We start from the raw sequence: 26,757 nt of genomic DNA, 5'->3' as shown, positions 1-26,757 counted from the left end.
GAGTCTTATGTGTACTGTTACATTGGGCACAGTTGCCACAGGGGTAGTTACCATCCCTCAGGGGTGCTAAGAGTGTTTGAGCAGGAGCAGATCTTATACATGCTTTAACAAGCTTATTCCTGAGGTTGGGACCCCGTCTGGAGACAAACAACGGGGGGTCCTTAAATTTACCCTGGAGTGAAGGATCGTCACATATTAAATGCCAATATTTCATGACTGTGTTTTTAATTATGTAGGATTTAGGAGTAAAAGTAGTAATGCAAGAAACTGAAAACTTTTTATCTTTTTTAACACTTTTTTTCAGAAGATGTAACCGTGGCGTGGACAGGGCAATATTATATGCCTCCTCAACAGTCTTCATGGGATAACCCCTAGCCAAAAATCTTTGTTTCATTTCTAATGCATTCTCTTCATATTCTTCAGTGGAGTGACAGATCCGTCTGAGTCTGTAGAACTGACTCTTGGGCAGTCCATTTTTTAGGGCACTAGGATGTGAGCTGCTTGCCAACAAAAAAGAGTTGCGGTCTGTTTCCTTACGGTAGAGGGTTGTGGTCAGTTTCCCATCTTCTAGTCTGATCCACATATCTAAGAAATGCACACGTTTAGAGTCAAACTCCACAGTGAATTTCAGGTCAGGGCTCATTTTGTTCAAGTGTGTGATAAATTCATTCAGCTCATTTTGAGACCCTTTAAAAACACAAAGAACATCATCTAAATATCTAAAATATCTGATGATGTTACTATAAAACGGATTTCTGTCCTCATTAAAAATAAACTGTTGTTCAAAAAATCCCACATACAAATTTGCATAGCTGGGGGCAAAGTTACTCCCCATACTTGTGCCTTTAACTTGGAGGTAATACTCTCCTTGGTGGAAGGAAAAGAAATTTAGTCTGAGGATAGATGATGCCAGATCACAGATGAAGGTATTTCGGGGGTTCTCATCCTCCGAGCGGTTCTGCAGATAATATTCAAGTGCTATAATACCTCGTTCGTGCGAAATATTTGTGTAGAGACTTTCTACATCAAAGGTGGCAAGGATGGTATCAGTAGGGAGATCTTGAAGTTCAGATATTTTATTTATAACATCAGTAGAATCTTGTACATAAGCAGGTAGCTTTTGTACAAAGGGTTTGATGAAATAATCCACAAAGTTCGATAATGGCTCAAGTAGGGACTCAATACTGGCAACTATAGGTCTGCCCTTAGGTTTAATTAGGCTTTTATGAATTTTAGGGAGCATATAAAATGCTGGGGTGACCGGATGTTGTTTATTTAGATAATTAAATTCATCTTTGGTTATCCAGTGTTGTTCCAATGCTTGAGTAGTCAGCTCAACAATTATGTTTTTAAAGTCCATAGTGGGATCAGTCTCAAGCTTCCTATAGAATGTTTCATCATTCAGTTGACGATATGCCTCAGTTATATAGTCAGTGCTGTTCTGTATGACTATAGCCCCACCTTTATCGGCTGGTTTTATTATAATTTCAGGGTCTTTTGCAAGCTCCTGAATGGCATGTCGTTCATCTTGACTCAAATTTTGCTGATGTGAGTAAGGTGCATTCTGTAACTTCTCAAGAATCTCCTGTTCAACAACCCTACAGAATGTATTAATCGAGGGGTGGTTTACATGGGGCACAAAGGTACTTTTAGGCTTGAACTTAGCTTTATTTACACTTTGATTTTCATTTCCAGTCCCAAACATATATCTTAATTTAATTCTCCTGAAAAAGTGAAACATGTCAGTCTTAATTTCAAAAGAGTTTGTATGGTTGGTGGGAACAAAGCTCAACCCCTTACTCAGGGCTGACAAATGTTGTGGGGTGAGTACCTTGTCAGACAGGTTCACAACCGGACTCTGGCCTGTTGGCGTGTCACTGTCCCCATTGCTCCTCTGTTTCCTCTGTCCCCTCCTCGTCCTCCTCGTCCCCTTCTGTTTCCTTGCGGCTTCTTTCCATTGTCCCTTTGATCGTTTTTTGAAGGCTGACATGTTTGGGAATGATGGGAACTATGGTAGGAGTCGGAGTCACTTTTTTTTTTATTGGTGCATTTGGGGTCAATTTAATGCCAGCTACCTTGGGTAGAGGAAATATGAAACTAGGAAGAACAGAAAAACTACAACTCCCACACTTGGACTACAACTCATCTGTGCAGGTGTGACTGAGCACCTTAATGAATCTTAATTGATTAGTTTGTTGTATGCTCCATCTGTTTGTGCCCTGAGGAAGGTCTCTGACCGAAAGCTTGGCAATTAAATGAACTAAAGGATCTAAGTGTGCAGACATTTTTTCTTGTTTCAACAGTCTTTTGGTTTTGTTTGGCACCTTTTTATCGTGAGTGCGGTGTGATCTGTTTAAATGTAAAAAAAGTACCATAAAATAATGGCACGTAGCAAGAAAAGTACTTGGAAAACACTAAGGACAGAGCTGAGAGGGAGATACAAACCTTTCATGAAGTGATCACTGCAAACCCGAGCATGCTTTGACTCGGCTCCCTTCAATTTCAGTCAGAGGTTCAAAAGCCACCTTTCTTGACGTCTTTTTGTGAAATCCTGTGTTCATTCACCCTTTTTTATTAGTTCACGGGGAACCCTGAAGAAACTTTTATCAGTTTCACGGTTTGATCGATTCGAACAACCTAAAACAACGCAAGCGTAAGGCATTTTTCATGCGAGCAATGCACCTTCTCCGTACAAACACTTTGTCAAGTGAGCTTTGGTAGACCACCAGCTAAAGTTTTGAATAATTAATGAGGCGGATGTGACATCACTTGAAACCCAAGAGTAGAGGGAGAACAGATGATGACCCATGACTGAGCCTTGTGGGACTGTAGTGGAAAGTCTGCATGGAGCAGATGTGGATCCCCTCCCTCACACCTGATATGACCATCCCTCTAGAGATAGAGCAAGCTATTACCATGTCACGAATTCCAAGACTCATGAGGATGGATGAGAGTCTTTTGATCAAAGGCCATAAAGCCAACTACCAAACTATTTTTTAAACTTACTGAGTAATTACCTTTATATACGTATATAATTGTATTTTATATATATATATATATATATATATATATATATATATATATATATATATATATAAATTGGCTCCATCACAAACCTATCAAATATCCTTGCAGTCAACCTTTACGAACATATTGAAAAATAGGCTCTGAGCTTTGGGCTGAAACATGGTACACTAGTGCTGTAAGAGAAATGAATGTGACCTCTGTATATATGTGAAATAAATGATAAAAGCCTATTAAAATGCAGAGACCTCAAGGACAACATGTCCTATTACCTGCGTACAGTACTTCAGCCAACATTCCCATGGTACTCAGTGCCAGACATTTTTGATGAAGGGCCTTGACTGAACACTTTGTTCATTTAGTGTGCTTCATTCAGTTTTTAGGTACAGTGCCCTCCAGAGTTACTGGCTGTCAGTAAATATGAATAAAAACTCACCTGATAGTTTTTTTCCCCCTACTTGCCAAGGTACACCAAGAAAATATAGTAATAAGAGTTTACTTAAATAATAACACAAGTTAATTAATAATAGCAATAAATGATAACAGTAGCTATATGTACAGTATATCATTGTATATAGGTGCCTTTCATACACTCATAATTTCATTATAATTATTCTCTTCTAATTTGGCCTCATTTTCTATCAAATTTGCTTTAGAAATGAAAGGGCTACTGTCCATCCATCCATTATTCATAATCGCTTATCCTGTGCAGGGTTGTGGGCAAGCTGGAGCCTATCCCAGCTGACTATTGCCGCTTTTCCACTACCAACGCGGCTGAGTTGGGCTGAGCCGTGCCGTGCTGAGTCGAGCTGAGTGAGGCTGTTGGAGTTGCATTTCGACTACAACCGCGCTGAACCGTGCTGGCTGGAAGTGGGTGGACACATTGGGTGGAGTTAGCGAAAGTGGGTGGACGTCAGGTGATGTCGTTAAGCAGCGCAAACAGTGACATCAGTGACCTTTTAAACGGTAGTCTCACAACCCGGATAGTAAACAATAAACATGGAGGACATGGAGTCCTTAGTGTTGCTGGTCTTGGTGCTGTGGCTTGTTGTCACCGACAACGCGGACAGATACTGGCAAGAGCATATAGATGAGGTGAGGCGCATAAGGCTTCAGAAATTCTCGTAATTCATAATTATTCTTCTTCCGGGTTTGCAGTGTTTACAGATCCCAGTGTGCTCGCGGGGCGTGTGTGGGCATGTGAGGACACTCCTCCTCACCAATCAGTGCACAGGGGAGTGTCTGCTCACTCCCCCAGCCTCACTCGGCACGGCTTGGCTCGCTTCAGCCCCACTCCAAAACGGTGCGAGTTTTAGGGGCTAAGCAGGGCTGAAACGAGCTGAGTCGTGCTGGTTTTTGGTAGTCGAAACGCGAGCCGTGTCGGGCTGAAGTGAGCTGAAGCGAGCTGAAGTGAGCTGAAAAAGGGTAGTGGAAAAGGGCCATATGGGTGAGAGGTGGGGTACACCCTGGACAAGTCACCAGGTCATCGCAGGGCTGATGCATAGAGATACACAGCCATTCACACTCACATTCACACCTACGGTCAATTTAGAGCCACTAATTAGCCTAACCTGCATGTCTTTGGACTGTGGGGGAAACCGGAGCACCCGGAGGAAACCCACGCAGACACTGGGAGAACATGCAAACTCCACACAGAAGGGCCCCCGTTGGCCACTGAGCTTGAACCCAGAACCTTCTTGCTGTGAGGTGACAATACTAACCACTACACCACTGTGCTGCCCGGGTTACTGTCTTGAAAACTTTAAAATCGAGTTATCCAATGAGATTTTTGTTTGTTTGTTGTCTATAGGCTGAGAAGAGTTTAGAGCTGGCTCACTTATTGGTTAGGACTTCATTGGCAGGACAGAAGGCCATGGCAGTGTTTGTTTATGTAGGAAGTGACAGATTAACCAATCAGATTTTGATTTATAGTAGGAGGGACCAAAAATTTATCGCCCTTGGCCTTTTTGAAGGCTTAACCGCAAGTCAGTGCTGTTAGCACAGCAGTGAAGTCACCTTCCAGCTGGGGTAGCGTTCATCAGTCATGTTAGCGAATGCTAATAAAGCAGTCAAGCCAGTACTATCGAGAACAAGTAGCACAGGCTAACGACCGAGAAACTAAGATTTCTGTCTCCAGACTCTTCTTCCACGCACACTCACTACATTATTTTTCACTCAGACTCAACTATTAATTTCCCTGTGTAATTTATTTAGTTACTTTTAAAATCAACATCAACAATTACACACAACGGTGCGAACTGGCAGCCTGCTGCTCATCCCTTGCAAAATACTTTGCCCTGTTGCTTTTTTGTTATGTCTGGCTGGTTTGGCTGAGCTGAAGTCCCAGATTTAATAGTACGGTTCACCACTGAATAGAGGTCATTGTGAGGTGTTGTGACAGCACATGGTTAGAATAAGGGGAGAATCAAATACTGCACCAAAGTTCCAAACACTAGAAAAGAGCACCATCAATGTCCATGAAAAATTTAGAGCAGTGTTTGGGAACCAAGAAATATAATATCAGTTTTAGTAGAATTCACCTTAAGTTGGATGACTTGTCCAACAAAAATAATCTACATGTCATGAATCAGAGGCAGGTGGATGTACAGTGACTATGAGCTGAATTTTCTTTGAAGTCAAGTTGGAAGACAATCATGACCTAAAACAAGCAATGGTCAAGGCAAGCAGGGAAAGAATGCAATGCAGGACAAACAGCATCAAAATAAACAAGAAGACAGTCGTCTATATCCCCCGCCCTATATACCAACTATATACCAAGTTTCAAGATATTATTTGTCACATTTTTCAAGTTCTGCTGCAGGAAACCAACCCTACCTCTTTACACTGACCTCAGCAGCCCATGGCATAAACCCACCGGACCTTTGGTCCAGGTGAGCTCAAAATTAAAATTTCTGACATTTCTTAGGATCAAAAGGCACATATACATTACTTAATCAACACATATACCAACTTTCAAGACCATACCACTCATAGTTTTCAAGTTCTGCTCCGGAAACAAAACCTACCCCTAAGACTAACCTGAGAGACTAAATCTGAAATTGTTTCCATGGAAACATGAAAAATTCTAATTTCTTAGTATGAAAAGGCACATCTACATCACCTTGTTAACATGTATACTAAGTTTCAAATCCATATCATGAATAGTTTTGGATATATGCTCCGGAAACGAACATTGCTCTTAGAAACTTTAAGTCAGAATCAATTTCTTATGTAAAAATTTGAAAAATCCTTTTTTTTTTTTGAAAAATCCAAAATAGCAAAAGGCACCAGTTCATATGTTGCTTGATAAGTATACAAAATTTCATGAAGATATCTTCAGTAGTTTTAAAGAGATGGCCTGGAAACGAAAACGTGACCGGACGGACAGCTGGCCAGACGGAACCCTGCCAAACTTGGTTTGGGCAGGGGATAACAGAGAGAAAATAAAAGGTGTAAACCAGAGAAGCATTTGGGAAATAACACTCACTGGTTCACATTGAAATGATGGCAAAACTTGACAAAATAATGTACATGATGGAGCTGTTATGTTACGGGTCAAATTGACCCGTTTTAAAGTTTGAAGATCTAGGAAAAATAGTTAAAAGTATTTTTTTCAGTATGAAACTTCTTCTGGGCGGCACGGTGGTGTAGTGGTTAGCGCTGTCGCCTCACAGCAAGAAGGTCCGGGTTCGAGCTGCGTGACCGGCGAGGGCCTTTCTGTGTGGAGTTTGCATGTTCTCCCTGTGTCCGCGTGGGTTTCCTCCGGGTGCTCCGGTTTCCCCCACAGTCCAAAGACATGCAGGTTAGGTTAACTGGTGACTCTAAATTGACCGTAGGTGTGAATGTGAGTGTGAATGGTTGTCTGTGTCTATGTGTCAGCCCTGTGATGACCTGGCGACTTGTCCAGGGTGTACCCCGCCTTTCGCCCGTAGTCAGCTGGGATAGGCTCCAGCTTGCCTGCGACCCTGTAGAACAGGATAAAGCGGCTAGAGATAATGAGATGAGATGAGATGAAACTTCTTCTGCTTGCCTTAATTAGTGTAATCAACATATAATATGAAAATGGTTCATCTCACATATTTGCAACCACCCCCTGCATGTTTATATCACAGATACTGTTCGGGTCAATTTGACCCAGCAGTCAAACTGGAGGTAAAAGGGTGTCAGAAATGTCAGACTATTTCTTTCTTTGCAACTGTGAGACATGTTTCACCCCAATCACACACACACACACACACACACACACACACACACACACACACACACACACACACAGGTGCAGGTGTTAATATTTTTGACGAGAACCATTTATGTTCTCGCAGGAAAACTACACACACACACACACACACACACACAGGTGCAGGTGTTATGACTTTTGACGGGAACCATTTATGTTCTCGCTGGAAAACTCCACCCACATTCAGTGGACACTCAACAGGGGAGGAGCAAAACATATATAAAAAATTCTCTGCATAGGAGTCCTACCAACATTACACTCTGTCAGGCAGACCTTTACAAAATGAGCAGCAGAAGCAAAAGGATGACAGTCCAGGAGGCTCTGGAAGTAATCATTGATCATGACAGTGAAATAGAGGAGGATGTGTCTGAAGATGAAGACTATCTTGAGCTAAATTCTGATTCTAATGATTCTGATTTTGAACCAGATGAAGGAATTGCTATTCCTATTCCTCCAAGCATGACATTCATGTCAAAAAATGGTGAAATACAGTGGTCTTCATCCCCAAATATGCGTCAGGCAAAACTGTCTGCAGAAAACATAATAAAGACAGTGCCAGGGCCCACTAGGATGGCAGTGGCTCATGTGACTGACATCAAGTCAGCTTTTGAGCTGGTCATGCCAGATTCAATACAGAAAATCATTCTTGAAATGACTAATCTAGAAGGGAGGCGTGTTTTTGGGGAGAAGTGGAAGGAGCTGGACAAAACACATTTAGATGCGTATTTGGGGCTCCTCATCCTGGCTGGGGTCTATAAGTCGAAGGATGAATTGACAGCTAGTCTGTGGGATGCAGAGACAGGCAGGGCTATATTTCGAGCCACAATGTCTCTGGAAACTTTTCACATTTTCTCCAGAGTAATCCGATTTGATAATCAAGAGACAAGGGCTGGTAGACGGGAGAGAAACAAGCTGGCAGCTATTTGGACAGTGTGGGACAAGTGGGTAGAGCAACTTCCACTACTCTATAACCCAGGCCCTAATATCACAGTGGATGAAAGGCTGGTGGCATTCAGAGGTCGCTGCCCATTTAGGCAATACATGCCTTCCAAACCAGCTAAATATGGAATAAAAATCTGGGCAGCATGTGATGCAAACACCAGCTATGCATTGAACATGCAGGTTTACACTGGAAAGCTGGTTGGAGGAGCCCCAGAGAAGAATCAGGGCACAAGGGTTGTGCTCGACATGGCGCAGGGTCTCAGGGGACACAACATAACTGTGCCAATTTTTTCACAAACTACAACTTGGGTCAGGAGCTTCTAAAGAGAAAGCTCACAATGGTCGGAACTGTCCGAAAGAACAGGGCTGAACTCCCTGCTGAGCTGCTGGTAATCAAGAACAGGGCCCCTCAATCTTCCATGTTTGCCTTCACAGACACCACAGCCCTAGTGTCTTACTGCCCCAAAAAGGGAAAGAATGTTGTGCTCATGAGCACTCTGCACAAAAATGCTGAAATCAGCACAAGAGAGGACCAGAAACCAAGCATGATCCTTGATTACAATGCCACCAAAGAGGGGGTAGACAACTTAGACAAAGTAACAGGGTCCTACAGCACCAAACGAATGACTGTGCGCTGGCCATTGGTCATCTTTTATAACATGATCGATGTATTGGCCTACAATGCATTTGTCATCTGGACTGAGATCTTTCCTGACTGGAATGTGTCAAAGCTGTACAAGAGGCGCATCTTTCTCGAGGAGCTGGGGAAGGCGCTTGTGACACCACACACCCAACGGAGGCAGCACCTGCCAAGGACCCCAGCCGCTGCAGCCACGGTGAGGGAGATCCAGGAGAGGACTGCATCAAGTACACCAGTGCATGAGGTAGGTAAGTAAGTAGTCAAGTCAAGTCAAGTTTATTTGTATAGCGCTTTTAACAATAAACATTGTCGCAAAGCAGCTTTACAGAATTTGAACGACTTAAAACATGAGCTAATTTTGTCCCTAATCTATCCCCAATGAGAAGCCTGTGGCGACGGTGGCAAGGAAAAACTCCCTCAGACGACATGAAGAAGAAACCTCGAGAGGAACCAGACTCAAAAGGGAACCCATCCTCATTTGGGCAACAACAGACAGCATGACTATAACATTAACAGTTTTAACATGAAGACAGTTTCGTTGATGTTGTAACTCTTCATTGATGGAAACTTGAGTGCAAAACTATCCATGACAACTGCAGTCCTAAAGTTAGCAAGTCAACTGTAGTCCTTAGCTATAAAAGCATTACTGTAAGAGTCCAGAGCGTCCTCCAGGTGTAACCCTCAATTGTCCTCATGGGGTCGTCCTCCACAGGAGCGATGCGATAAAACTCCGACCAGACACAGGGCACCAGGATGGATCAAGCAGGTCCGAGGGGCAGAAGAGGCCAGCATCTCAATCTGCTCTGGCTGGATGCTTGATTAAGTAAGTAAGTGTGGGTGTGTGGGTGTGTGCATGTGTGTGTATAAGTGTACAGTATGAGAGTGCGTTGTGTGTGTCTTGGGATCAGCAAAAAGACACCATAGTAAAGTAATCATGGTCCTCTTGTTTATAGGTTGCTACTTAGGGGAAAAGAAAGAGGAAGAGGTGCCAGGTCTGCAGGCCATCTGATGATGTCAAGACAAGCATGACCTGCGCGAAATGTGCAAAATTCATTTGCACAAAGCACAGTGTGATGACATGTCACTCGTGTGCTGTGTAGATGTACAGACAGACAGACAGACACACACGCACATACACACACCTTGTTCATATTGCAATTGCTTGTTTGTTGTATTGTTGTATTGCGATTTTGTTCATTTCTGGTTCACAAACAGTGCATGTATGTAAAACAAAATTTAAATGTGATGTTTCAATGTTGTGTAAAACTATTGTGTTTTATATGTTGGTCTTTCAAAAGTAATAAAATGGTGAAACATTAAAAAAAGTTTGAACATGTATTTTTTTTTGAAAAACGAGTGAATTATCATAATTGGACCATTACCTGTTAGAGGTAAGGAACACCATTGCACTAAGGTTGGGTTTACCTTAGACCGTATCAGTGGATCATCAGATTAACGTTTTTAAAACGATTAGTGTGCACACAGCAACGCCAATACACGATTCACGTGCACACAGCAACGCCAATACACGGATACGCTCGGCTTCGCAGGCATCCTGCGCTCCAAATCACTCCACCCTGAACAGCGAGTGCCCTCTGGAGGGTGCGCACTCCGGCCCTGCGCAGCTCACAGAGCGCGCGAGTGGAGCGCATGAGCAGTGATTCGGGACTGAGCCGCTGTGTGTGTGATCTCAGTGCATGTCGGGCATGCGCGTCACTTACCACTTGCAAGTGGAAGGGTGGCAAGCCTAAAGACAATCATAACTACACAATGGGCAGTATTTGCATCAGTATTTGCAGTATTTTCATACTTTTATACTCTTTAATGAAAGGTGATACAAGGCGGAAGTCCGCGCCGTTTTTCAGCAGTCGCGTCACATGACCAACACCAGCGAATTAGGAAGGTGGATGTCACAGTGACGTTGTCCAATGACGACGCCAGCTAGAGCTCAGCACAGCGTATCCGCGTATTCTCAATGTTTACACAGCACCAGACCAGACACGATCTGGATTGAATACGTGGACCCTGGCGGATTCCCGTTTCCCGGCGTTTCCAGGAGTTTTAATGTAAATGGACAGTGCATCCGCGAAGAAAACGAGACAGATACGGTCTAATGTAAACTTGGCCTAAATATTGATAGAATAGTTAGTAATGGAGTTAGTAATGAAATATTAACAATGCTTGTTAGGATTTTTTTGGTTTCGGACATCTCATCTCATTATCTGTAGCCGCTTTATCCTGTTCTACAGGGTTGCAGGCAAGCTGGAGCCTATCCCAGCTGACTACGGGTGAAAGGCGGGGTACACCCTGGACAAGTCGCCAGGTCATCACAGGGCTGACACATAGACACAGACTACCATTCACACTCACATTCACACCTACGGTCAATTTAGAGTCACCAGTTAACCTAACCTGCATGTCTTTGGACTGTGGGGGAAACCGGAGCACCCGGAGGAAACCCACGTGGACACGGGGAGAACATGCAAACTCCGCACAGAAAGGCCCTCGCCGGCCACGGGGCTCGAACCCGGACCTTCTTGCTGTGAGGTGACAGCGCTAACCACTACACCACCGTGCCACCCGGTTTCGGACATCTTTTGGATAATTAAACATGCACCGGGTCAAACTGACCCGGGAACAGCATTGCTGTTCCTGACAAATGAACATAAAAGGAGGGTTAAGTTATTGTGGCAAAAAAAAAAAGCAATCAGATTATGTTCGAGTTCAACAATATGCATTAAAATGAGACTGATGCTCATAGAGATTGTTAATGGTAAAGGAAGCTTAAACACAAGCAGTTCCTAGTGTAGCAGTTTGTATAGAAATGGTAGAATAGAAATAAGTCTATACTTATAGAACTGAAAAGGGCTGAGCTTAAGACTTTTAAGAAATGGTGTGACTTGGGCAAAACAGAGCTACATTCGAGAGACTTCTTGATAAAGTGGGAATAGAGCCAGGGCTGTGAGATAATAGATAAGAAGGCCTTGATGAAGAGGTTGGGGATTGATCAAACTGACATGTTGAAGAATTGAAATTAGCAATTAGTACAAATCAGTGAGTGCATAGTGGGTCAAAAAGTGCTTGGAGGTGGAGGATTCTTAGGAAATAAAAGATGATTTAGCAGAAGGATTGCACTAATTTTACCATTGAAGAAATTAAGGCGCTTCATAATGGTTGACAGTGCTAGGAGAAACTATAAGAGGTGGTTTGGAAATCTTACTTATAATTAAAAAATGATTAGTGGTGTCAGTAAACAGGGACAGGAGGCATGGCGCTGTAGTGGTTAGCACTGTCACCTCACAGCAAGAAGGTTCTGGGTTCGAGCCCAGTGGCCGACAGGGGCCTTTCCGTGCGGAGTTTGCATGTTCTCCCCGTGTCCATGTGGGTTTCCTCCGGGTGCTCCGGCTTCCCCCACAGTCCAAAGACATGCAGGTTAGGCTAATTGGTGGCTTTAAATTGACCGTAGGTGTGAATGTGAGTGTGAATAGTTGTTTGTCTTGATGAGCCCTGTGATGATCTGGCGACTTGTCCAGGGTGTACCCCGCCTCTCACCCATAGTCAGCTGGGATAGGCTCCAGCTTGCCTGTGACCCTGTACAGGATAAGCGGCTACAGATAATGAATGAATGAGTAAATAGGGATATGTCACCTTTAATGCTATGGAAAGATATGAAAATGAGTAGACAGCAAAGCTGAAAGTGCTAGTCTTACAAAAATGACATCACCCCTGGAAATTATACCTTATAAAACTATTCCATTTCCATCCATTATCCATAACCGCTTATCCTCTGCAGGGTCGGGGGCAAGCTGGAGCCTATCCCAGCTGACTATGGGCAAGAGGCGGGACACACCCTGGACAAGTTGCCAGGTGGACAAGTCTCAGGGCTTATAAAACTAGACATGTTAAATAGTTTACTGTCTAAATTGTATTTTATTATGAGACCGGGAACATGTTCTATTTAACCAGTGAAGTTTGGCTCTTTGAGCCAGTGAAGTTTACACGAATGCATTCCTGGCAAGTTATTGTTGATTCAAAGGAAGTGACGTCATATGCTTGAAAGTTCACCACATTTCTGGCTTTGTACGCTTTGAAAAATATAGCACATTTTTAATGATTTGTTTTATTCCAAGACAAAATTAAACACTGCAAAAAAACTGAAAACTGAATTTGAGGAGAAAATTCCTCACTGCTAGTGAAATTATCTTGTTGCATGGACATATAATTTTACTTGACAAGACATCTTGGAATAAGTTGGTTACAATCTAGAACTAGTTTTAATTATCTCAGAGTAGGTGTCTTGTATTATATTAATAGGAAATACTAGATCGTTTCAACTATCTCATCTCATTATCTCTACCCACTTTATCCTTCTACAGGGTCGCAGGCAAGCTGGAGCCTATCCCAGCTGACTACAGGCGAAAGGCGGGGTACACCCTGGACAAGTCGCCAGGTCATCACAGGGCTGACACATAGACACAGACAACCATTCACACTCACATTCACACCTACGCTCAATTTAGAGTCACCAGTTAACCTAACCTGCATGTCTTTGGACTGTGGGGGAAACCAGAGCACCCGGAGGAAACCCACGCAGACAACATGCAAACTCCGCACAGAAAGGCCCTCGCCGGCCACAGGGCTCGAACCCGGACCTTCTTGCTGTGAGGCAACAGTGCTAACCACTACACCACCGTGCTGCCCCATTTCAACTATATTCAAGATATTCTAACTTGCTAAGATATCATTTTTGCAGTGTAGAAGAATACAAGACACCAACTCTGAGATTATTAAAACTAATTCTACCGTAGATTGTAACCAACTTATTCCAAGATGTCTTGTCAAGTAAAATTATCTGTCCATGCAACAAGATAATTTCACTAGTATTAAGGAATTTTCTCCTCAAATTCAGTTTTCAATTTTTTGCAGTGAAACCAAAGCATGCCTCCTAAGATGTGTGTCATTCAAGGCTGTTCAAGTGGAGCCGATAAAAAAAGTAGAATTTTGATCCGTTATCGCCCAAAGTCGGCAGGACACTTATGTAATGAATGGGTTCGATTGGCACAGACAAAGAGAGGTAATTTCAAGCTGACAGGACAGTTTGGTGTCTACTCCACACATTTTGAAAAAGATAAATTTGTGAGGGAAATTCACACAGAAGGATCTGAGCAAGGTCTGGTATGTGGAGCAGTTCCTATGATCTGGAAACAGAAGTCAGAAGGGCCATCCCAAAGAGCTCACCGCCGCACAGGAAGGGTCACACTTGTGTTTAGCCTGTTGCTTGAATTGATTAGTTGTCCTTAGTCAGATCAATAATGTTCTAAGGTAGTTTCTATGAGGACAAATATAACAGATAGATGACAGACAATTACTGATCTAAAAGCAAACCAAAGCATGTTTACTCTGGGTCACTTCTTCATCCTTGTTGTTGTAAAGTTGTATAGAGAGCTTTACAAAAGAAGGCAATTGTGCATATGATGTCAAACATGCAGCGCTGCTGTCCTATAAATTGCTGTGATCGAATGGCAGACAAGCTTTAAGTGATTTTTGGAACAGAATTCAGATGCAAAAAAATTTCTTTTTTGAACCAATTTTTTATTTATTGGTGAACTTTACAACCTATTTGAGCATATCACACACAGAAAACCCGGGATTTTATGATGTCATTTTCGTAAGACTAGCACTTTAAGCATTGTAGAGGTTGTCAACTACAACCCCGATTCCAAAAAAGTTGGGACAAAGTACAAATTGTAAATAAAAACGGAATGCAATGATGTGGAAGTTTCAAAATTCCATATTTTATTCAGAATAGAACATAGATGACATATCAAATGTTTAAACTGAGAAAATGTATCATTTAAAGAGAAAAATTAGGTGATTTTAAATTTCATGACAACAACACATCTCAAAAAAGTTGGGACAAGGCCATGTTTCCCACTGTGAGACATCCCCTTTTCTCTTTACAACAGTCTGTAAACGTCTGGGGACTGAGGAGACAAGTTGCTCAAGTTTAGGGATAGGAATGTTAACCCATTCTTGTCTAATGTAGGATTCTAGTTGCTCAACTGTCTTAGGTCTTTTTTGTCGTATCTTCCGTTTTATGATGCGCCAAATGTTTTCTATGGGTGAAAGATCTGGACTGCAGGCTGGCCAGTTCAGTACCCGGACCCTTCTTCTACGCAGCCATGATGCTGTAATTGATGCAGTATGTGGTTTGTCATTGTCATGTTGGAAAATGCAAGGTCTTCCCTGAAAGAGACGTCGTCTGGATGGGAGCATATGTTGCTCTAGAACCTGGATATACCTTTCAGCATTGATGGTGTCTTTCCAGATGTGTAAGCTGCCCATGCCACATGCACTAATGCAACCCCATACCATCAGAGATGCAGGCTTCTGAACTGAGCGCTGAGAACAACTTGGGTCGTCCTTCTCCTCTTTAGTCCGAATGACACAGTGTCCCTGATTTCCATAAAGAACTTCAAATTTTGATTCGTCTGACCACAGAACAGTTTTCCACTTTGCCACAGTCCATTTTAAATGAGCCTTGGCCCAGAGAAGACGTCTGCGCTTCTGGATCATGTTTAGATACGGCTTCTTCTTTGAACTATAGAGTTTTAGCTGGCAACGGCGGATGGCACGGTGAATTGTGTTCACAGATGATGTTCTCTGGAAATATTCCTGAGCCCATTTTGTGATTTCCAATACACAAGCATGCCTGTATGTGATGCAGTGCCGTCTAAGGGCCCGAAGATCACAGGCACCCAGTATGGTTTTCCGGCCTTGACCCTTACGCACAGAGATTCTTCCAGATTCTCTGAATCTTTTGATGATATTATGCACTGTAGATGATGATATGTTCAAACTCTTTGCAATTTTACACTGTCGAACTCCTTTCTGATATTGCTCCACTATTTGTCGGTGCAGAATTAGGGGGATTGGTGATCCTTTTCCCCTCTTTACTTCTGAGAGCCGCTGCCACTCCAAGATGCTCTTTTTATACCCAGTCATGTTAATGACCTATTGCCAATTGACCTAATGAGTTGCAATTTGGTCCTCCAGCTGTTCCTTTTTTGTACCTTTAACTTTTCCAGCCTCTTATTGCCCCTGTCCCAACGTTTTTGAGATGTGTTGCTGTCATGAAATTTCAAATGAGCCAATATTTGGCATGAAATTTCAAAATGTCTCACTTTCGACATTTGATATGTTGTCTATGTTCTATTGTGAATACAATATCAGCTTTTGAGATTTGTAAATTATTGAATTCCATTTTTATTTACAATTTGTATTTTGTCCCAACTTTTTTGGAATCGGGGTTGTAGATGTTAAAAATACAAACATTGAAATGAGTATTAAAAGATGTGATCTGTAATTTAAATGTTAAAAAAAACTAATGAAAATGTACAAAAACTCTTTACTTCTACCATTTTTGTTGCCGTACCAACTTTATACTAACACCTCTCTCATGCTGTTTTAGCGTCAAAGTTTTTTAGATCCTGACCTACAGTATGTACATAGCATGAGGATATATTTCTGAAGGAGACTCCAAAGCACTTTATAGGTCACTGTGGATAAATGTGTCTGCCAAATGCTGTAAACTTAATGTATATGCTGACATATAGAGTTTATTAGCCAGCAACATTTGTTTAAAATTACAGCAGGACACTCAGAGTATTCCCATAGAGCTCAGACCAGCATTTGTGGGATGGACCAGCATGTTTTATATATACTAGTGGCTCTCAAACGATTAGAATGTCATGAAAAAGTTAAATATTTTCCATCAGTTATTTAAGAAAGTGAAAATGTAATATATTCTAGACTCATTACATGTGAACTAAAATGTTTCAAGAATGTTTCTACAGTGGTGCTTGAAAGTTTGTGAACCCTTTAGCATTTTCTATATTTCTGCATCAATATGACCGAAAACATCATCAGATTTTCACACAAGTCCTAAAAGTAGATAAAGAGAACCCAGTTAAACAAATGAGACAAAAATATTATACTTGGTCATTTATTTATTGAGGAAAATGATCCAATATTACAGATCTGTGAGTGGCAAAAGTATGTGACCCTTTGCTTTCAGTATCTGGTGTGACCCCCTTGTGCAGCAATAACTGCAACCAAACATTTCCGGTAACTGTTGATCAGTCCTGCACACCAGCTTGGAGGAATTTTAGCCCATTCCTCCGTACAGAACAGCTTCAACTCTGGGATGTTGGTGGGTTTCCTCACATGAACTGCTCACTTCAGGTCCTTCCACAACATTTCCATTGGATTAAGGTCAGGACTTTGACTTGGCCATTCCAAAACATTAACTTTATTCTTCTTTAACCATTCTTTGGTAGAACGACTTGTGTGCTTAGGGTCGTTGTCTTGCTGCATGACACACCTTCTCTTGAGATTCAGTTCATGGACAGATGTCCTGACATTTTCCTTTAGAATTCACTGGTATAATTCAGAATTCATTGTTTCACCAATGATGGCAACCCGTCCTGGCCCAGATGCAGCAAAACAGGCCCAAACCATGATACTACCACCACCATGTTTCACAGATGGGATAAGGTTCTTATGCTGGAATGCAGTGTTTTCCTTTCTCCAAACATAACGCTTCTCATTTAAACCAAAAAGTTCTAATTTGGTCTCATCCGCCCACAAAACATTTTTCCAATAGCCTTCTGGCTTGTCAACGTGATCTTTAGCAAACTGCAGATGAGCAGCAATGTTCTTTTGGGAGAGCAATGGCTTTCTCCTTGCAACCCTACCATGCACACCATTGTTGTTCAGTGTTCTCCTGATGGTGGACCCATGAACATTAACATTAGCCAACTTGAGAGAGGCCTTCAGTTGCTTAGAAATTACCCTGGGGTCCTTTGTGACCTCACTGACTGTTACATGCCTTGCTCTTGGAGTGATCTTTGTTGGTCGCCCACTCCTAGGGAGGGTAATAATGGTCTTGAATTTCCTCCATTTGTGCACAATCTGTCTGACTGTGGATTGGTGGAGTCCAAACTCTTTAGAGATGGTTTTGTAACCTTTTCCAGCCTGATGAGCATCAACAATGCTTTTTCTGAGGTCCTCATAAAAATCTCCTTTGTTCGTGCCATGATACACTTCCACAAACAAGTGTTGTGAAGATCAGACTTTGATAGATCCCTGTTCTTTAAATAAAACAGGGTGCCCACTCACACCTGATTGTCATCCCATTGATTGAAAACACCTGACTCTAACTTCACCTTCAAATTAACTGCTAATCCTAGAGGTTCACATACTTTTGCTACTCACAGATATGTAATATTGGATCATTTTCCTCAATAAATAAATTACCGACTATAATATTTTTGTCTCATTTGTTTAACTGGGTTCTCTTTATCTACTTTTAGGACTTGTGTGAAAATCTGATGATTTTTAGGTCATATTTATGCAGAAATATAGAAAATTCTAAAGGGTTCACAAACTTTCAAGCACCACTGTATTTTATTTTTGATAATTATGGCCTACAGTGCAAAACAACACTCATAAAAAAAATCTCAAAATATGAGAGTATTTCACTTTGAGTTTGAGTAAAACAGTATAAATACCATGAATCTCTCAGTTGGGTTCAGTAATCACAATCATGGGGAAGACTGCTGACTTGACAGTTGTCCAGAAGATGATCATCAACACCCTCCACAAGGAGAGCAAGACACAGAAGATCATTGCTGGAAAGGCTGGCTGGAAAAGGTGCACAAGCAACAGGGATGACCGCAGCCTTGGGAGGATTGTCAATAAAAGTCGATTCAAAAACTTGGGAGAGCTTCACAAAGAGTGGACTGAGGCTGGTGTCAGTGCTTCAAGAGCCACCACACACAAACATCTTCAGGAAAGGGGCTACAACTGATGAACAGCTGACACCTTTCTGTTTTTGACAACTTTTTCAGTAGTTTGTGCTACAGTAGCTCTTCTGTGAGATTGCACCATATGGGCTAACCTTCGTGCCCCATACGAATCAATGAGCCTTTGACACCCATGACCTTGTCACTGGTTCACCGGTTGTCCTTCCTTGGACCACTTTTGGTAGGTACTAACTACTGCATACCGGGAACACCCTGCAAGATGTGCCATTTTGGAGATGCTCAGACCCAGTCATCTAGCCATCATAATTTGGCCCTTGTCAAAGTCGCTCAGATCCTTACACTTGCCCATTTTTTCCTGCTTCCAACACATCAACTTCAAGAACTGACTGTTCTCTTGCTGCTGAATATATCCCACCCCTTGACAGGTGCCACTGTAATGTGATAATCAATGTTACTGACTTCACCTGACCAGGCAAAGAGGTTGATAACTATAAGAATAACTAAAAGAATCCAATAATGAATAAATAAATAAATAAATAAATAAATACATTTATAAATATAATACTTTTGCGGCACAGTGGTGTAGTGGTTAGCGCTGTCACCTCACAGCAAGAAGATCCGGGTTCAAGCGTGGCTGGCGAGGGCCTTTCTGTGTGGAGTTTGCATGTTCTCCCCGTGTCCGCGTGGGTTTCCTCCGGGTGCTCCGGTTTCCCCCACAGTCCAAAGACATGCAGGTTAGGTTAACTGGTGACTCTAAATTGACCGTAGGTGTGAACGTGAATGGTTGTCTTTGTCTATGTGTCAGCCCTGTGATGACCTGGCGACTTGTCCAGGGTGTACCCCGCCTTTCGCCCGTAGTCAGCTGGGATAGGCTCCAGCTCGCATGCGACCCTGTAGAACAGGATAAAGCGGCTAGAGATAATGAGATGAGATGAGATGAATACTTTTGATGCTGGAAAAATAAATAAACAAATAAATAAATACAGAAACTCTGAATATGCTTCTTCTTCTTCTTCTTCTTCTTCTTCTTCTTATTATTATTATTAATAAACCTATTTTTTTTCTTTTTCTGGATACTGATGTGTCAGTTATTTCAGCAGTTATTTTGCTCCCCTTCCTTTGTTAAGATAATAATACTGAGTCTTCTGCAGTCAGAAAATACACAGCAGACCTCTGTGGATTATTGCTCTCTGCAGAATATCTCTGAGTTCCTCCTTGAAATCATATCATAAAACCTTCACACTGGCTTTATCCTCAACACTTCCTAAAACCCTCAAAATCCTCAGCACTTTCTGAAACTGATCATAGTAAGAATTAATGCAGAGATTCTTCAATTCAATTATTTTGTTCTTAGATACGTCCTTGATTGAATTGCTTACCTGTAAAAAAAAAAAAAAAGCCTGAGATGAATCAATTATTATTTTTAGCTTCTTGTGTATATACTGGAGAAGAAATGTGTGTGCACATGTGCTTTCATGATTATTATATACCATTATGTGTGTGTGCAGTCTGTTGCAACCTTAGCTGTCTGTCTGATGTTTCACTGTCATGGTTGTGTATCCAGAAAGGCTCGATTTGTTTTCTGTGTCCTTGGGGGTTCTTGGTCTTTTCTCATCTTTCTCTTTCTGCATCAGTGTGGTGCCCTTGTAGGCTTGCTAACAGATGAGGTTATACAGCCCAACACAATCTTATTCTCATCCCCAGAGTGCTCTCTCTCTCTCTCTCGACTTCAGTAGTCAAAAGTGTTTGTTTTGTGAATGTCGCTAGGTCTGTATGTTCTATAACGTTGCATACAGTTGAAGTCTACAGTATGTCACTAGATGGAGCTCCATCCTCAGTTCCAAATAATCTTGAGCATGTGACAGGAAATGATGCCTTTTTGTAGTTATTGAACATTTCAGATGAATGGAAAGCAGGAGAACTCAGGATCTAGATCACTAATTTAAGCTACTCACACCAAACACTGCTCATGTTTCAATTGACAACAGAGTTGGTCCTGTTTGGTAATTATCCCATCAGTGCCTTGAATCCAGAGGTGGACAGTAATGAAGCACATTTACTTGAGTATCGTACTTAAGTACACTTTTTGAGTATCTGTACTTCACTTGAGTATTATTTTTTGGCAACTTATGACTTTAACTTCACTACATTTGAAAGGCAAATATCGTACTTTTTACTCCACTACATTTCTATCAAGGTCCTCGTTACTCGTTACAATGAAGCAGCTTTGAAAGTGGATGCTTTTTTCTTTTTTTTATGAAACATGATTGTTTTTTTTCCCCGCAGGTGACACTGAGACAGCCGATCAGTAATCACTAGGGTCATGTCGCATCCATAGACTGTATAAAATCAAGTTCAATGATTTCTCCGCAGCATTATTTAACATGATCAGTTGATGGCAGAATGGAAGGAGGCGGTTCTTCTGGAGAATGCATGCACTTATGGCCATACCTGGAACCCATGTTTCAGTTTTCTGAAAGGATTAAAGATTCATTTTGTTTTAAAAGTTTGCTTTGTTTGCCTAAAAAGGACCACATCACAGCCTACAAAAACTCACCATTTATATCCCGTAAACGTTTTATTCCAAGAGAAAGCTTGTAATGAAGTTGTCTGTGCTTTTAGAGCTAGCGATAACATTGTAATAGCTATGCAGTCTGGTTAGTCAAATGACTTTCTATGGATTTGTCCACCAAGTTGCCATCCCCTTGTCCATGGCTAACGTTTACACATAGCTAGTTAACTTGGACACTGTTAGTTAGCATGTAAAAATGGAGTTACACTAAAATGAATAGTGTTAACTTATCTGAAGTCCTTTCAGAAATATGTTTTAGCATAATCTTGCCAAATAAACAAAATGTAGAAATCTTTCTTTTCTAGTAGCGTTAGCTACCCAATATGATTTCGAGTTTGAAAAGAGTTTGCTAGCATGTAAGGTGGAGCTTCATTGACTAGCTAGCTTAACATTAAACCACCATGATGGCACAGACAGATTCATATGTGCATGAATACACATACACACATGAGAACTGTGAGATGGACAGTATTGTACTAGTCAGTCGCAACAAATTGTTGGAATTTTTTGTTTTGATGTCAGATGATGGTCTTGCATTTTTTTTTTTTAATCTTGCTTTAAGCAGTGTTGCTGTTGAGCAGTTATTAAGCTCGAGGTGTGGATCTGGGTTTTAATCAGGCTGGATTGTCATTTTTATTTTCCGAGCAAGCTGCATTTACAGCTATTCCACTGTCTTTCTGATTAATATACACATACATGTGTGCACACACTGCTGGAGCTGGGTCAGAACATGACCATGCTGCTTTGTGGGGGTGGGGAGGAGGGTTACAATTTAAAAAAAAGGGAAAAAAAAGAAAATGACAATGGTTCTTTTTCAGTTCAGTTGTGTTTCAATTTGTAATGTTCTACCAGGCATTTATTCGGATCTACAAGTGAGTCAGTAAATCCAGTAGGTTGCTTCAGAGGCATTAGGTTTTAGAAGCGTTGTGGCAATAATACAACAATGCGTTGACAGAAAATTTACTTTTAATACTTAATTATTTTTAAAAGCAAGTACTCATCTCATTATCTCTAGCCGCTTTATCCTGTTCTACAGGGTCGCAGGCAAGCTGGAGCTTATCCCAGCTGACTACGGGCGAAAGGCGGGGTACACCCTGGACAAGTCATCAGGTCATCACAGGGCTGACACATAGACACAGACAACCATTCACACTCACACCTACGGTCAATAGAGTCACCAGTTAACCTAACCTGCATGTCTTTGGACTGTGGGGGAAACCGGAGCACCCGGAGGAAACCCACGCAGACACGGGGAGAACATGCAAACTCCACACAGAAAGGCCCTCGCCGGCCACAGGACTTGAACCCGGACCTTCTTGCTGTGAGGCGACAGCGCTAACCACTACACCACCGTGCCACCAAAGCAAGTACTTCAGTACTAAAAAAAAAATTAACTGAACAACTTTCACTTGTATCAGTGTAACATTTGATCAGTGGGATCTGTACTTAAGTAATGAAGTTGGGTACTTTGTCCACATCTGCTTGAATCCCATTCATAGGTTATTTAGCACAAGTTCTAAAGTCTCTTAGCACAACTCTATGTTCTTTAGCACAACTCTGTATTATGGTCACAATAATTGAAAAAAATACTCATCTTGATATAGGAAGGAGTTTATTATGATTGCTTAGGGACTGGAAGCCTGAATTTCTGCTGCTGTGCATGTTAAGGATCAGTTGTTGATCCCTGAAACGTGGACTGAAAATCTGATTCTTTGGTGTCTTTGGATATTTGTAGTTCAGCCATAACAAACCTTGAATTGTGGCCAACTTCAGAGATAAATTCAGTCACTTCTGATCATATCACACATTCAACTGACTGTCAATAATTACGTGTTTGCCGAATTAATTAACCGGGGGATTGTGTCTCTTGCCCTGCATGACAACATGTATTTTCCTGACTAAGAAGTAACCAACAGTTGCAATATGTAAACAAACAAAAGAAACTTTCACTAACGTATCCTAGAACAAATGGCAATTAAATAAAAGTGCAATATAAACGTTCAGGAATGACAAAACAACCAAAATTAATATATTAATTGTTCATAATATGGCAATCGTGAAGCAAGAAGAAGATGAAGAAGAGATTACGCTAAGATGTAAGGGTTGTTTGATCATCAAGACAAGTCTCGAAGCTGTGGCTAGTTTACAGGGAAATTCACTTTGTTGCAGCATGTTTATATTTGATTTCAATATTTCTTTTTTTGTTCGATGCTATCAACCACTAAAAACATTATTTAACACTAAATTATCAAATCAATAAACCACAAACACTCATTTGTAGATTGTGCGAAAAAAATGCAGTGTACAGATTACAGACAATTTCTACAAGTCGATCAGATCAAGAACAGCTTGCACTTTATTTGAATAATAATAAAGTCTATTGTGTTTTTGTGTCATTCTTTAAACCTGTCAGTAAAATAACAATGTGATAGATGGCAAAAATTTTCACTTCTCTAATCCTATTGTTTTCTTTCACTCAGTGAAGAGAAATCACCAATTATTGACATATTGCAACTGTTGGTTACTTCTTAGTCGGCAAACACATTGTCAAGCAGGGCAAGAGACATAATTCATCCATCCATCCATCCATTATCTGTAGCTGCTTATCCTGTTCTACAGGATCGCGGGCAAGCTGGAGCCTATCCCAGCTGACTATGGGCAAGAGGCGAGGTACACCCTGGATAAGTCACCAGGTTATCGCAGGGCTGACACAGAGACAAACAACCATTCACACTCACATTCACACCTACGGCCAATTTAGAGTCACCAATTAGCCTAACCTGCATGTCTTTGGACTGTGGGAGAAACCGGAGCACCCAGAGGAAACCCATACAGACATGGGGAGAACATGCAAACTCCGCACAGAAAGGCCCTCGCCGGCCGCTGGGCTCGAACTCAGGACCTTCTTGCTGTGAGGCAACAGTGCTAACCACTACACCACCGTACCACCTGCAAGAGACGTAATCCCCTGGTTAATTAATTTGGCAAATGCGTAATTATTGACAGTCAGTTGAATTTGTGATATGATCAGCATATACTATGATATCCACCATAGTGTGGAAATGCATCTATAGCCATGGTCAATGCATATGCAAGAAGCGTACTGTGTTAGGGTATGTGCTGTGTCAAATAATTTGGACTGAGGATTGGTGACTAACATACAGGCTACATCAAACATGGCGGTTTCAAGATGGCAGAGTGGGGAAATACAATCGTTGGTTTTTGATCGGAATCTTGGCAACTTTCATAAAAAAATCCATCAAACATCTTTCAACATGATCAGTAAGTATTCATAATAAAGATTAAGTATTCTTGGATCTTGTGCTAAAGAACTTAGAGTTATGCTTAGAGACTTTAGAACTTGTGCTAAAAGACTTTGGATTTGTGCTAAAAGACTTTTGTGCTCAATAACCGTAAACCTATATCGTAACCCATGCTGTGATATTCCAGCTGCATTATAGGCTACATAAAACATTTGCTTTATGTTCTTAAAATCTCAGAAAAATCATGTGTAATAAAGTACATTTAGACAGATCATTCCATGTCCCAAAAGCTAGTTTTGTCAGTCGGGGATCAGTATGCCAGGGCCTCCGCCTTTGGCTGCCACCTGATCCACAATGCACTGGACCCTTACGGCACTTCCTGCAGGTGGCGGGTCCACAAGAGAGTGGTTCCATGTTGCTCATTCGGGCTGGGCCTGGCCGGGCCCCAAGGACATAGGCCCGGCCACCAGGTGCTCGCCGACGAGCCCCTCCCCCAGGCCTGGCTCCAGGGTGGGGCTCCGGTATCCCTGGTCTGGGTGAGGGCACTCAGATCCTTGCTTTTTCTCTCGCGAAAGGAGTCAGTTGAGGTGTGTAAGTACAATGCCACCGTCCCGTCTAAGAACTACAACTCTCATCAACTAACTTCCGCGGTGACCTACGTCACGGCTGGGCGGGATCACCTACCTCACTTCCTCCATGATCCTATAAGTGACCCGGAAATCTGCTATATTTCTTCTTTTGGCGCCGTGTGAACTCATCACACGGACACAAGGAGACCCGCTCGTCAGAGCACCCAAGATAGAGACGTCTTTCTTGCGAGAAAAGAAATCCAGAGCGTTTTTGTTTACCATTGGCAACGGTAAAAATCCAGACTCGCGCGATTTAACTCAGATTGAGTACAACCGGTTTCTTTTTCATTTGTTCATTAGGTAACGTTACGACTGCAGCCCAAAGCAGTTAATTTAAAGTTAGAAGCGACCGGATTCCTTCTGACTAAAAGCACTGTGCACATTGTTTGATCAGAGACTTCTTCTCCACGAACTACGAAGCGTTCGGACCAAGAAATCCTCTGCTTTCACGGAAGCGACTCAGGTGCTCCGGTGGACTCAGAAGTTTTGGAACTTCTCTATATTCTTGCATATCAGCAAGATACTGGAAGTAAGACTGGCATTTTTGGGCACAAAGACTAGTCTTAGGAATTAGCTTTATAAAGTAGTGTGAATTTAAACTCAGGAATTGTTTAATTGTGCACACTAATCTTGTGTTTCTATGTTCTCTCAGTTGTTTTGTTTAATAGATAGGTTTTTGCATGCTCTTGCTATCCTTTCTAACCTTTAATTTCATTATTACACATATTTTGACCTCATCAAGATTTCAGTGGATTTAGTAGTGTTATAAGCTAGTGGAGTTAGCTACCATGGCTAATTCTTTTGTCTCATTAGCAACAGAGCTAATCCTTTGTTCTACTTAGAAACACGTGGTGACCCCTCCTCCACACACACACACACACACAAACACAAACACACCTTACCTAGCAACACAGGGCTAATCTTTTGTTTCAGGCCACACACACACACACACACACACACACACACACACACACACACACACACATGCTCTCACACACACACACACACACACACATTCCCATGTACACACATGCCTCACTGTTTGCTGAAGTTTTTCAACTGCTATTATTCAATTTCGTTTTTGTTATAATAAATTCAATTAATTGTTAAACTGTGTCTGTGTTGCTTCTATATTCTTTGAAGTTACCCAATCTCAAAGAATTCCAAGGTGCATATGAGTTGTGTAATACGGTAAGTGATCCATTATTGTTGCATTGGTAGTGACCATAATAATTTGGAATATACCATAATTTTAGCTGTTTGATAATTTATTATTAAGCACCAAAATTAAAGGTATTATTTAATGAGACTGATTTGATGATTTAATGAGACTGATTTAATGAGATTGATCACTTAAGACCATTTGCACCTACAGGTGGTTTGGGCACTTTGTCAGGATACCCCCTGGACATCTCCCAGGGGAGGTTCTCTGGGCATGCCCCACTGGGAGGAGACCCGGGAGGCAGACCCAGGACATGTTGGAGAGATTACATCTCTTGGCTGGCCTGGGAACGCCTCAGTATTCCCCTGGAAGAGCTGGTGGAGGTGGCCGGGGAGAGGGAAGTCTGGGCTGCTTTGCTTAGGCTGCTACTCCCATGACCTGGACCCAGATAAATGGCAGAA

General features: G+C 41.8%; 1 pseudogene; it reads left to right on the top strand.

The window, feature by feature from the left end:
* The first annotated feature begins 7,564 nt into the window (after window positions 1-7,564).
* Window positions 7,565-26,757, top strand: part of LOC132888268 (piggyBac transposable element-derived protein 4-like) — a 38,299-nt pseudogene continuing 19,106 nt past the window's right edge.

The sequence above is a fragment of the Neoarius graeffei genome, chromosome 6 (genome assembly GCF_027579695.1).
Source record: "Neoarius graeffei isolate fNeoGra1 chromosome 6, fNeoGra1.pri, whole genome shotgun sequence".
NCBI classification, from domain to species: domain Eukaryota; kingdom Metazoa; phylum Chordata; class Actinopteri; order Siluriformes; family Ariidae; genus Neoarius; species Neoarius graeffei.
This window is presented reverse-complemented; position numbering and strand designations above follow the sequence as displayed.